General features: G+C 37.4%; 1 protein-coding gene and 1 pseudogene across 7 annotated transcripts in view; both read left to right on the plus strand.

Annotated features, from left to right (window-relative positions):
• Rhbdd1 (rhomboid domain containing 1) overlaps nt 1-14,172 on the plus strand; it is a 132,181-nt gene that overhangs the window by 27,938 nt on the left and 90,071 nt on the right. The window lies entirely within an intron of this gene.
• LOC124089645 (vacuolar protein sorting-associated protein 28 homolog) lies at nt 5-6,848 on the plus strand (annotated as a pseudogene).

Below are 14,172 nucleotides of genomic sequence, written 5' to 3' on the forward strand. Positions count from 1 at the left end.
AGTGTTTATTCTTAGGGAATAAAATGAAGAACTTGATGTTCCATGGAGAAAGAATTGTAATAGTGATGAAGTAACAATTTTTTTTTTTTTACAGTGAAGCTTATTTTTTAACTATAAGGATAGAATTGACTTTAATGGTTTTAATATCAGTGATTCATAGTTGTGTCATTTTGGGATACTTGGCTTAACTGAGTTTCAGTTTCCTTACCTTTTAAGTAAGCATAAGAGATCCTAATATACAGATTTGAGGATCAACATTATCAGCTAACCAAGAGTTAATTCTAATAATAATATTCCAAAGAGGTACCTAGAAATCACATAATCATAAAGATAAAAAAGCCCACAGGTGTGTTAATCTAATTTTTTTTTATTACCAAGACAGTTCATAGCTATATTAACATTTACTCTTGATCAGTCTGGACTAGGACTTGCTGGAAGGTGGTTTTGTTAACATAGCTATTAATTATCTTGGTAATAGAATCCCATAACAGAAGGTCTTACTCAGAATGCCACGTATAAAACAGATCAACTCTGAAGTGTCCTGAGTAAGAGAAAGCATGAGGCCCAGTTTCCTGTGTCATTTGGTGTGCCTGTGTCTGCCTCAGAGGCAACTCCATGAAACCTTCAGGCTCTGAGGAGCAGTTTCAGATGTGCTGAGTTAGATGTGTCGTTTCTTGTACAGATGAACACGGAGACTCAGAGGTTAAGTCTCCTGGTAGAGTGACCCCCTCCTTGAGTGCCCATCTCCTTTTTCTTTCTCTGCTTTCTGTTTAGAAAAAGGATGAGTTGTGTTATTTTTTCTGTCTCTTCCACTTCCACTTCATTTAATCTATATCATACAACTGGAAACACATGGTTGGTTTGTTTCTTTTTACTCTGGGGACCTGACCTGGACAGTGTTTGAAGAATCAAGAATATTCAGAAAGGAGGAATTTTGTTTTGTTTCGCTCTTCTCTTTTTCAGACAGGAGTTTCACTTTGGTTTTGATTTGTGTGGCTGTGTTGGGTGTCATATCTTATTTGAGAATGTTCTTGTTGGGCTGTGTGTCAGGCCAGTAACCTTGACTCCTTCTTAAATGCTAATTTCCCATCATGGGCAGCCATTGGCAGCTGGTGTATAAATGGCAGTGATGTGGCATTGAACACCACTCATTTACAATTGTATTGTTACTTGTGACAGTTCAATAAGAAAAGCCTAACAAAATCTTCAAAGTTTTCTTTGAAAAAGGGTCCAGTGATGTCTGTCCCTTATCTGAACAGCCCTCTCTATACCTTGTCACTCACAGCTTCCCTTACTTGCTTGATGTGACTTGGTTCTCTATGTAGATGATAGGCCCTTCTCTGTGACTGGTAACACCCAACATTCATATGAAAATCACTCCCTCTGGTACTTGAACTTTTATACTATAATGAGTCCACTGAATAACAGAGCCTTTAATATTCTCATGCAACTATTTCTGAAGAACTCATCCTGTATTTCCTTTTTCTTTTAGGGTCCCTTTACATGGAAAAAGTATGGTTGCATTTTTGTCTAATATGCTTATTCTATGAGGAGGGACCTGATATTCTGAGCATGAGAATTAAATACAATTTCCTATCTTTGAAGTTTGAAAGAACAAATCTTGGTTTTTAAGGTTTGATTGCTTTGAATGATCAACTTCTAATATCCAAGCATCTAGTTATGCCTGTGTCCAAATAAAGACTGAGCTAAACACTGGTCCAGGGAACCTAAGAAGCCAGTGCTTCTTTGAGATGTATCTTGGCAGACTGGGAGAAACCAGAGCTCTCATTGCTTTGCATTGTTTTCTCTTGGTTGTTGTCAATTACAGTTTTCATTGGGGAAGCACTGTAAATCTTTAGAACAAAGCCTGCTTTTCTCAGACAACTATGTGGGCTGCCCTTTGGGAGGAAAAAAAAAAAATCTGCCAAAGCAAACATTTGGTGGACCTCTATGTTTCATGAAAGCCATGAAATCGGTAATTTCTCCCAGTTACAAAGTTTTATGATTGCAAGGCACTCTAAGTAGGCACTGCAAGGGGTGGACTTGACCACCAGAGTATTCCTTGTGTGTCCTTATTTATGTGATTGCTCAGCCTCACTCTTGTCTTTTCATTTGCCTTCATGTCCTGGGACCCTGTGAGATGATTGTGTTTGAAGAGTTGTCCCTGCTTCTCAGGTGGCCCAGGAGGCCACTTGAGTAGGCTGCCTCCTACATAGACTGGGCTTCCTTCTCATCTCTCACCCCACCAACATTCTGCTGATGTAAGCAAGTGGGATCTGGTACTAAGATTTATTCTAGTTCAAATTATGAACATCTGCGATTTTTCATGAGTTTTAGGCTATCTAGGCAGAAGCTCAGAGAAATGAATGTTACCAAGAGTAAGACAGCCACTCAGTAAACACGTTAGAGGATATTGGTCAAGTGTGAGAGAAACAGGGCTCACGTACTAGCCAAGGGATCTCAGGCAAATCTTATACATCCTTTCCAAGCTTCATTTTCTTAATCTGTAAAATGGCAATATCTCGTACCTCTCTATTTAACAAGTTACTTTTAAGGAGTCAAAGAGGTAATTCATATCAAAGTGCTTTATAAATGAAAAAAAAAAAAGAGTGTTTAACCCAAATTTTGAAATAAATCACTGGAAGAAGTGTGCAGTGTTCCTAAAAGGAATCATACCTATCTTTTTCTTTTTAAAATTAATAAGTCAGCTGTTATTTAATTTTGTTTGCTTGATTTCTATTCTCCATTCCCTTTGCTCCATCCTGAATGACAGCTTTCTAAAAATGCCCCTAAGCCACTCACAAACACTAATTAAGCAGGCCATGACTGCATCTGGGCCCTGGGAGATTCTTTGGAATAATATGGTAGTTCTGAAAACATTAACCCCTTGGCTTTGGGTACTGCTTCACTGTTAATGTTTGACAAGAGTAATTACTTTGACCCTACTAAAAACTTCTTGGTTAGATTGAGCAAATGAGAAAAATATATTTAATAGCGTTTTTTGTTTTTGCTTATTTATATTTTTTTATTGTAAAAATTTTCAAATACAAAGCAAAGTAACTGAACATTTTGAAGTAAATTGTAAATATCATAATAACTTTACCACTAAAAACTTAAGATGCATGTTCTAAAATAAAGATATCCTTTTATATAACTACATTATTTGTGTCATTCTAAGAAAAGTATCAGTGATTTCCCAATGTTGTCTAGTTGTCTAGTGTACATATTCAAATTTTTGGGGGAGTTAAAATGTCTTTTAGATTTTTTTTTTTTTTTGCAGCTGAGGAGGAGGATCCAAAGTTCACATATTATATTTGATTATTACATTTCTTTGTCCTCCTTTAGGGCAGTTCATCCCCCTTCTTATTTTCCATGACAGTGATGTTTGGAAAATATCAGATGTCTTGTTTTCTAGTACATTGCCATGTCTTTGCTTGTTTCTTTAGGGAGTTAACTTCTCTAGCCCCTGCATTCTGGAAACTCAAATTAGGTCTAAGGCTTGCTTAGATTCAGATTAAACTGATTTCTTTGCCAAGAATACTACATGGGGCTGGTGATGTAGCTGAGTGGAAGAAAGCTTGCCTAGTATGCACAAGGCCCTGGGTTCCATCCTTGATATCACCCCCCAAAAAAGAAAAAATAAAGGCAGCTCCAGAGAGGTGATGGGGCATCATGATAGGAAGGCTATAAAAGCCAGGAAGTCAGGTTGTGTCCCCGGCGCCATCTCAGGAGCTGCTGAGCTTGCCCAGGCTGACAGAGCCTGCAGGATATTTCACTGGATCCCAGCCACTCCGGGCATTGGAGCCCCAGGGAACAAGCCAGAGGTGTGTGAGGAAGCGAAGTTGTACAAGAATGCCTGGGAGAAGGAGAAGTATGACAGCATGACAGAGCTGAATGCAGTAGAGAAGACAGTGCAAGCACTGGAATAAGCATTTATCAAGAACTGCGTCACTGCCAACGAGTACACTGCAGCCTGTTCTCAGCGCTTGGTCCAGTACAGAGCTGCTTTCTGGCAGGTTCAAGGCTCAGAAACCAGCTTCATTGTGAATTCTGCCACAAGTTCTGCCTGGGCTGCCCACTAGCCATGGAGAGGGTCAAGGACGACATGGGCAATCTCAGTCACTGCATTGCCAATGTTGCCTCACTTGTCATCATAGTCATGGACACTGCACCTGGAGATCCAACATGGACAAGATCCAGCCGACCTGTGGGAGGTGATGGAGACCATGCACCATATGAGCCACCTACCCCCAGATTTTGAAGGCCACCAAACAGTCAGCCAATGGCTACTAATTGGCATCTGATGAGCTGGATCACTCCCAGATACGCCAGATGCTCTTTGATCTGGAGTCTGCCTCCAGCACCTTTAACTGCTTCCTGCACACCTGAGTCTCATCATGGCCCATGGGGGATGTGGGCTGGCTACTTAGGGGACAATTCCTCACTCTTGGCCATACCCATCCTGGACATCTTCATGAGACTTGATATCTAGAGGAGTTGTCTGTGTTTGTGTTGTGAGGACTCACCCCCAATAAAAATGCTGTCCTTCTGCCAAAACAAATAAACAAAAAGCCAGGTTGTTCCTCTATTAGAAATTATAAGTTTAATCACTTAAGGTGATCAAGGTTAAAGGGACAAAGACTTGGAGTTAGCAAGCAGTCTATGTGAGTGATACATGGACATCATTAGGTAGGTTCCCCATAACTTTAACCTTTTGGTTTTAGTATATATCAGTGATGGTTCTTGTTTGAATTGGTTATTTCAAGGAGACTTGTGAAGAATGACTTTCTGATTCTCTTATTCTTTCTATGTGTCAGTTCCCCACCCCCTCTCTTTTTTTGGTCTAGGGATTGAACCCAGGGCCTTGTGCATGCGAGGCAAGCACTCTACCAACAGAGCTATATCCCCAGCCCCAGTTTTCTCATCTTTTAAGTGATAGAAATAATTATTCCTCCTTTACAAAGTTGTTGTAGTCATGATGTGACATAATGTATTAAAGAACTTACAATGTTTCTTGACATGTAGAATTTTCAATACTGAGAATTATTTTTGTTGTGACCCATAAACTGTCAGCTGGGCCTTGGGAAACTTTCTTCAGTTCCTTCTCTATGTGGCTAAATTAACTAGACCCTTGCTACTAATATCTCAGATCTTTGCACTATTGAAATCGATAAATAGGAACTTTTAAATTTCTTACTGTAGTTATTCAAATATCAGCTAGTGTTTAAGTATTTAAGGGAGAGCCAAGTATATAAGCTTCAGCAGTCAGATCTTCCAACTCAACTCTAAACCAGTGGTTCCTTAACTTTTGGGTCATAAGACCAATTTAAGTCTTAAAAATTTTTGAGAATACCAAAGAATTTTTGTCTGTAGGGATTATGCCTATAAATATTTACTATATCTAAGATTAAAACAGGATTTTAAAGAACTAATATTTAGCCAATTAACTTAAATTCATAACATCATTTATTCAAATTCATTTAAAATAACAGTAATAAGCTCAGTACGGGTTGACATAAGCAAAAGTGACAAAAACAAAGTGCCTTTGACAAAGTTTAACTTTGACAAAGTTTAACTTTGTCAAAAAGGAAAAGTTTTTAAAACATAAACTTATCTAACAATTAAACATTGTAAGAGACTAACAATAATTAATAGTAAAACAAAGTGCCAGTGAGGTCTGTCACCAGGCAGGGACACAGTGCAGGCCCCCAGGGTGCCTGCTCAGACCCCAGAAGGGATGTGAGAGCAGCCCAGGCTGCAGTCTCCCACTGTGGAGCTGGTCAACATCACCACATGCCATACCCAGAGCCCAAGTCTTGGCATCCCCCGCACCCTCTCTCACATACTGGGTGACTTGCCAGTATAACAATATATTATACTAAAAGTTACATGAATGAGGTTCTCCTCCCTCTTTGCTATCCATCTCTCTCCCCTCCTGTTTCTCAGTCTCAGAGTGCCTTAGAAGCCAATTTGGCAGATTGTTGCAGAGTTGCAGTGCTTATAATCAGGTCAAAGCACAGGAGTGGCAATGCTAGCCATGGTGATAGTTCTTGACTTAATAAAACTTTGTATATTGACACTGCTAAGATGTATGGTAAGAATGAATCTTCTATCCATGAAATTTTGAAAGAAAAAAAAAATTCTGATAGTTTTGTTATGTGATTGACCATAGATAACCACAGGAAGTAGAGCTATAGCTAAAGGGAAAGGGAGGCTACTATAGTTTCCAAATCATAAGTAAATAAATGGCAGGAAAATTTTGTGAAACTTTTAAATATGTTGCTTAAGTAATAAAAATAACAGCTGATTCCTATATTTTCCAAGGAATATGATTTAATCTGTGGAGAAATACATTGATTGAAACATTTGGTTGAAAAACAATTTGTCTTTACATAGGAATGTATTTGGAAAGGATAGGAGGGAATGCTTTAATGCATTCTCAGATAATTGTGGATGTTATTCGTTGTACTAAACTAAAACTTGGCAATTGTTAGTTTCTTGAAGATTAATTCTGTTGTCAAATTTGAAACTGTATCAGTGAATCATTCCATATTTTGAAATCCATTGATTTGTCTTGAACTTGGAAAGGATCTTTTTCCTGTGTGTGATGTTCTGATATTTTTCTTTGGTAGTTTGCTGATAGATAGACTTTGTAAATTTTATAATATCAGTTTTATAATATCAAAATATCCCATTTGTTAAAACCACTGCTGATCCCATCAGAAAAGTCTTAAGAACTTGAAAACTGTCCAAGTTCACAGTGGTTGAAGTTTTCCAAAATTCTGATCTCCACTTAAAAGCTCAAATTTTATCATTGACAATAAATGATGTCAGCAATTTGCCTTGAAGGCTCATTTGGTTCATTTTTGAGAAAATGTGTACCATTTTACATTTATTTAGATGGAGTTCATCATTTTTTCTTTCAAGTAAATGTGGTAAGGAGATAGTCCATGAAAAGAACAGCTAGCTTATCTTGCAGCTGAACAACCACACACATACATTTCATGGACACTGCATCTTCCTTTGCTATTTAGCTGCAATGTTTCATGCATATTTCTCATTTTATTATGTAACAAATTAAACAGATGGGTGGTAATATTGGTGCTTAATAAAATGAAAGAATTTTACCTCTTCACCAAGTGCATTCTTAAATAAAGCTTGCATTACAAAAAAAAAAAAAAAAATATCTGAAGAATGCAGTGACGCCTACATCCTGGGAACAAATTTTTACTCCTCACACTTCAGATAGAGCTCTAATATCCAGAATATACAAAGAACTCAGAAAATTAAACAATAAGGAAACAAATAACCCAATCAACAAATGGGCTAAGGACCTGAACAGACACTTTTCAGAGGAGGACATACAATCAATCAACAAGTACAAGAAAAAATGCTCACCATCTCTAGCAGTCAGAGAAATGCAAATTAAAACCACCCTAAGATACCATCTCACTCCAGTAAGAATGGTAGCCATTATGAAGTCAAATAACAAGTGCTAGCGAGGATGTGGGGAAAAGGGTACACTTGTACATTGCTGGTGGGAATGCAAATTGGTGTGCGGCCAATTTGGAAAGCAGTATGGAGATTCCTCGGAAAGCTGGGAACGGAACCACCATTTGACCCAGCTATTCCCCTTCTGGGACTATTCCCCAAAGACCTTAAAAGAGCGTACTATAGGGATACAGCTACATTGATGTTCATAGCAGCACAATTCACAATAGCTAGACTGTGGAACCAACCTAGATGCCCTTCAATAGATGAATGGATAAAAAATGTGGCATTTATACACAATGGAGTATTACTCAGCACTAAAAAATGACAAAATCATGGCATTTGCAGGGAAATGGATGGCATTAGAGCAGATTATGCTAAGTGAAGCTAGCCAATCCCTAAAAAACAAATGTCAAATGTCTTCTTTGATATAAGGAGGGCAACTAAGAACAGAGCAGGGAGGAAGAGCATGAGAAGAAGATTACCATTAAACAGGGACGAGAGGTGGGAGGGAAAGGGAGAGAGAAGGGAAATTGCATGGAAATGGAAGGAGACCCTCATTGTTACACAAAATTACATATAAGAGGATGTGAGGGGAAAGGGGAAAAAAATCAAGGGAGAGAAATGAATTACAGTAGATGGGGTAGAGAGAGAAGAGGGGAGGGGAGGGGGGATAGTAGAGGATAGGAAAGGCAGCAGAATACAACAGACACTAGTATGGCAGTATGTAAAAACGTGGATGTGTAACCAATGTGACTCTGTAATCTGTATACGGGGTAAAAATGGGAGTTCATAATCCACTTGAATCAAATGTATGAAATATGATAGGTCAAGAGCTTTGTAATGTTTTGAACAACTGATAATAATAAAAAAATAAACATTAAGGGTTTAAAAAAAAGTAATGCAGTGACTCTTGGTACTCTCTGGGAGCACTGCTTTGCTTCATTCATTCATGCTAAGACATCAGCACTTGTATACATCATTGCTTTGTGCCATGAGTGCAAATGTGGACACAGTGAAAAAGGAAGATAATTATTAATACTGTTATAAAAATGATGTTGACTTCATGAATCCCTGGAAGAGTCTTGGGGATATCAGTAGTCCACGTAGCAGTTTGAAAATTACTTCTGTGAACTCTTTTTTTATTATTATTGGTTGTTCAAAACATTACAAAGCTCTTGACATATCATATTTCATACATTAGATTCAAATTGGTTATGAACTCCCAATTTTACCCCAAATACAGCTTGCAGAATCACATCGGTTACACATCCACACTTTTACATAATGCCCTATTAGTAACTGTTGTATTCTGCTACCTTTCCTATCCTCTACTATCCCCCCTCCCCTCCCCTCCCATCTTCTCTCTCTACTCCATCTACTGTAATTCATTTCTCTCCTTGTTTATTTTCCCATTCCCCTCACAACCTCTTATATGTAATTTTGTATAACTTCTGTGAACTCTTGAAGTTGCCTTTCTAGTCACCAGAAGGTTTCTTAACTTACATGAAAAGAAAAAATGGTGATGTTGCATCTGAATAGTAGAGCCTTTTCCAAGGGAGTGAATGTTGTCAGGGATGGGAGGGAGAGGGAAGCAGGGGAATATTTAAAATTATATATAGCTACTGAAATTGCTACTTAACTGTCAACAAACTGTTAACTCTATACATGAGGAAAGGCTGTTTGTCCCTCTTTTTTTACTGATATTGACTATGAAATATGTCTGTCCCATATGGGACAGAATTCCTTAGACTATATGAAGCTGCCATGCTACTTTGAGTTCTCTCCTTGCATCTGCTTACATTTTATGATGAAGTGCTTCTGGCATATTTGCCTATAATACAACATAAAGTTCTTTCTTCTCCAATGGTACTGAGGTAGTATAAGAGGAGGTTGAGTTAAGTTTGGATTCATTTTGTTTGAAGTGCCAGTTGATAAACATGGATCTAGCTACATAGAAGATTGTTGGATCTTTACCTCTGGAATTGGTGAATTTGTGGAATAACAGTTTAGAAAATGACTGTAACAACTCACCTGTCCCACATGTTCCTTTGGAACTTTGCCACTCTGCCACCAAGAGGTGGAGTTCATTTTACTTGCCCTTAAATCAAGTACATTTATGACTCACTGTAACCAATAGAATCCAAACAGGTATCACATTACTACTAAGTCAGGAAATGTTTTACCTTGTAAGCTGAAATACTTATGCCCACATGAGGAGTGCATCTTACCTGACTCTGCCTTCCGTCTGTGAGTTGGTGGTGTCACTGCCAGGTATGTGAGTGTATGGCATTTACCTTCAGTCGCTGAGTCACCCCAGCCTTGGGTTTTCACTTGAGGCTAAACAGGATGGAATAGAGGCTGGACACCCCTTGGTGCTCTTTATCAATTCCTGATGCATAGAATTTGAGTCTACGAAAATGGTTTTTGTTTTATATATAAGCCACTTCATTTGGGGGAGATTTGTTTTGCAGAAGTAGTGATGGCAGCAAAGAGTTAAATGAAAAGAATGCAAAGGCAGTGTTTAGGGAGTTAGTGAGGACAGGAGAGTGAAGGGAAGAGAACAAAAGAGAAGGCTTTTCCTGAGCTACTGTCAAACAGTAAGTTGCCAACAGCATCACCTGCCAATGTAGGGCTTTAAAGCAGTAGCTTCCACCTCTGGTTTCTCATGCTTTAAGGAGCAATGAATTGATTTGAGTGGGTCACAACTGGCATCCCAAGAAACGGAAAAAGAAAAGGAAAAAAGACATAGAAATATTAATGTTGCATGTAGTAAGTATAATTTCAAGGAATTTGCCTTCAGCTAGAGATCCATGTGTGCTAGGTCAAGTCTCAAATTAATTTTTATGTGGAACAGGAAAAATATGAGAAGAACAGTTTTAAAGCAGTTATTAATTGCTTAAACTAAATTTAAATATATGTATAAGATCAGCATCATTTATTGTCTTTAGCAGAAAAGAGAATTTGATTGTCAGGACTTTGGTGATAATGAGAATAATAGGCTGCACTCACAGATTTCTACTCATCTATTAACCTTTGTTACCACAAGCACTGTTTGTTCCTAAGCCTACTCATGACTGTGCTCTCAAGATAGCTCTCTGCATATGGAAGTAACTACTGGTAGATTTATACTTCACCTAAGCCAGAAATGCAAATAATAAGTTTTAAATTATAAAGAAAGTTATTAATAAAGCCTTCTGAAAAATGGAAGAAGAGTTATCTACAACAAAGGAGGAAATGAGATATAAAAATTAACACATTTCCCCAAATGTAAGCCTAACATATCATCATAAACTTTTTGAAATATCAAAGTATTTCTAGCTGCTTAGTAGAAAATAAAACAAAAACCAGTGGATATCGAGTCAAAATATACATCAGGAGTTTGTGTAAACAAGCAAATAACAAATATGTAAGTCTAGTGATATTTGGATTAATTATGCTTAGGAGAGAAAGCCTCTTTTACAGAAAGACTCATTTTACAGAAATGATTGAGAACTCAAGAAGGAAATTTGATGATCTCAGGGTTTGGTCAGTATATGTGGCAGCTCACTGAGAGGTGGAAAGGGCTGCTGTTTGGAATTCAGATTATGCAAAGATAGCTGAAGTTGTTTTTCAAGAAGTTATGCCAGTTTATTGGATTATTTTTGACTGTTTAGCACAAAGTGGTCTGTGTGTATATGTACACGTGTTCATTGTCCAGGATGAGAGTTTCCTGAAAAATAATTTTTCTGTTTCTATGGTAGCTGGCATCACATAATTTATCTTTGTGTTTATTGGGACTATCACATTTTTCTCATAATCTTGGATGACAAATTTACATAGAATGATACTCATCCTTTGTTTTATTTCATGGAAACATGTTCTCACAACCTGTTAAGGGTTCAGTTTAAATCAGTATTCCAGGACTGTCCAGAGCAGATTAGTAAAGTAGGGGAAATTTTTCTTCTGCATTCCTTGCGTGTTCATTTGTATATTTCCTCCCTTTCTTCTGTATAGGCTCCCATAATGGAAAGTTACTTGAGTCCTTTGTAAGAGTTAATTTGTCCTGCTTCTCAGGAGGGCATGCAGTGAATAGAACTCAAGGTGCAAGCAATACTTAACCCCAAATAATGATTCCTTAAAATTAGATTTTATAAGATGAGAATGAGAAATTTCCAAGCAAAAAACTTTTCCTCCCACTATAGTTGGAACTCATTGAGGGAAAGGGGGAATATAAATTATCTCCCTGGCTCTGGAGGCCAAGCCTGTAGAAAGAGAGAAGGCCCAGCCCTGTCCTACATAGCTGGACTGAGTGATTCACCCATTCCCTGACCACTGTGGGAAGAATTTAGAACTTAATGGGAATTGCACGAAGAGCAGAAAAGACTATTTTATCTGACTGCTGGTGCATTTTCTTTAGTTACTCTTTTCTAAGAGATTTAATGTATCAATTTTTTTTTGGGGGGGTAGTGGTTTGGGGGAACCAGGGATTGAACTCAGGGGTACTGGACCGCTGAGCCACAACCCCAGCCCTATTTTGTATTTTATTTAGAGGCAGGGTCTCACTGAGTTGCTTAGCACCTTGCTTTTGCTGAAGCTGCCTTTGAACTCGCAATCCTCCTGCCCCAGCCTCATAAGCAACTGGGATAACAGGCATGGGCCACTGTGCCAAGCTTAGTGTATAAATTTTTTTTAAAAAATTGCTAAAAATTTAATTAAACTAAAAAGGAAGCAATGGTTAAATGAAGAGGTAATCTTATTTCCCAGCTTTTAATTGAAAGAGAAACATATTACTGTAGAAAAGTCAAAAATATATAAATGTATGATGAAGAAAACAAACTGCCCACAGTCTCTAAACCTAGAGAAAATTACTATTAGCATTATGCTGTCACTTACCTCTATCCTTGTACACAATTATATTTTTTACTTTTTCATTTAATATCCTATAAACACAGATCTCTAAAAGCCTTAGTTTTAATGGCTGTATAGTGATTCCTTAATTTAATTTTTCATTCACTAGTTTTACATACTAATGTTATTACTATTCATTCAGATTACAAATGAAGATATTTTCAGAGAATTACTTACAAGTCCTTGAAGTCCTTCCTAGAAGAAAGTTAAGGGTTTGGACTATTTTCATGACTCTTGGTACATACTATCACTTTACTTTCTGTTTGTTCCAGTTTATAGCTGACCAGCAGCATCTGAAAGTGCTCGATTTCTTACTTCCTCAGGTCCTTCTGATCTAAATATTCTCTTAAAGCTCTTGGAAATTTTGATACATAATAAAAATTATTCTATTTTTTTTACAGTTCTTTTGCTCATTAAGTGAGATATTTTCTTTTCCTTTTTAGTCAGTTGTAGTTCCTTGTCTGTGTTTATGCCCTCTAAATATTTTTAAGAATCTGTAATTGTTCAATGTTAATGGCTGATGATAATGAATACCAGGTGATTCTTTTTATCAGATTATGTGTACAAAAGACCTTAGCTACACAGTACAATTTAGTTTCACTAAGTAATGACTTATAGAGAATTTCTTTTCTGCTAACACTAATGGATACAGATATATTCTAGACCATAGCTGAGAACAAGAAAGCCATTTGTATGGAGAATAAAGAAATGATAATTTTTTAGGGGGAGATTAAAGACGGAGGACATTAGGTGTCTTAAATAAATTTCTTTTTTTGTAATATGGTTTTGGATTAACAGAAGAAAAATTACAAAATGTATAGAAAGCTCCATGTACACCACACTCAGTTTCACCTATTAAAATCCTAATATTAGTGTGGTACATTTGTTACAATTAATGAACCAATATTGACACATTATTATTAATGAAAGCCCATACTTTATTCAGATTTTCCCAGTTTTGAATTGATATCCTTTTTTTTTTGTTCCAGGTCCTCATGTCTTCTTAGGCTGCTGTCTTAATTAGCACAGGATGGCATAACAAATAACATGGACTGTGTGGCTTAAACAACAGAATTTATTTCTCACAGTTCTGGAGCTAGACGTCTAAGATCAAAGTGGCAGCATGATCATTTCTTAGTGAAGCCACTTTTCCTGTGTCCTCATGTAGCAAGGTGAGAAAGAAAGAGGCACAGATAGATGGATGGACAAAGGACACATGGGCACAAATATGCAAATTCTATTTTCACTTCTTAAAAGGGTGCTAATCCTGTTGCAAAGGCCCCACCCTGCTGACCCCATCGAACCTAATTATTTTGAAAAGGCCTCATCTCCAAGTACCTTTACATTGGGTGTTAGGGTTTCAGCATGTTAATTTGAGAAGGGCATAATTTAGTCCATAGCAGCACCTCTGGACTATGGTTTTATTTATTTTTTGATGAAATTATGAAATATCATTTCAGAGCATCTGTGTGTAAACATCAGCTTTCATTTGCCTTTATGAAATTCAGAAGTAATGTCCAATTAGCCCATGGTTTGTAAGCAAATTTTAATTTAAGTGCATGAATAAATATTGTCTTCTGCAATTGGTTCCAGAAACACATGGGGCTGGGGCTGTAGCTCAGTGGTAGAGTGCTTGCCTAGCGTGCATGAGGCACTGAGTTCGATCCTCTGCACTACATAAATATAAACAAATAAAGGTATATAAAAAAATAAGCACATGGTATACAGGGATGCAAATATATATGAGAAATTTCCATACCAACTTGACTACACAAGCTGCAAATTAGACCC

Source organism: Marmota monax, unplaced genomic scaffold (genome assembly GCF_021218885.2).
Source record: "Marmota monax isolate L192 unplaced genomic scaffold, Marmota_monax_Labrador192_F-V1.1 WCK01_AAM20220418_F8-fsc00041, whole genome shotgun sequence".
Taxonomy (NCBI): Eukaryota; Metazoa; Chordata; class Mammalia; order Rodentia; family Sciuridae; genus Marmota; species Marmota monax.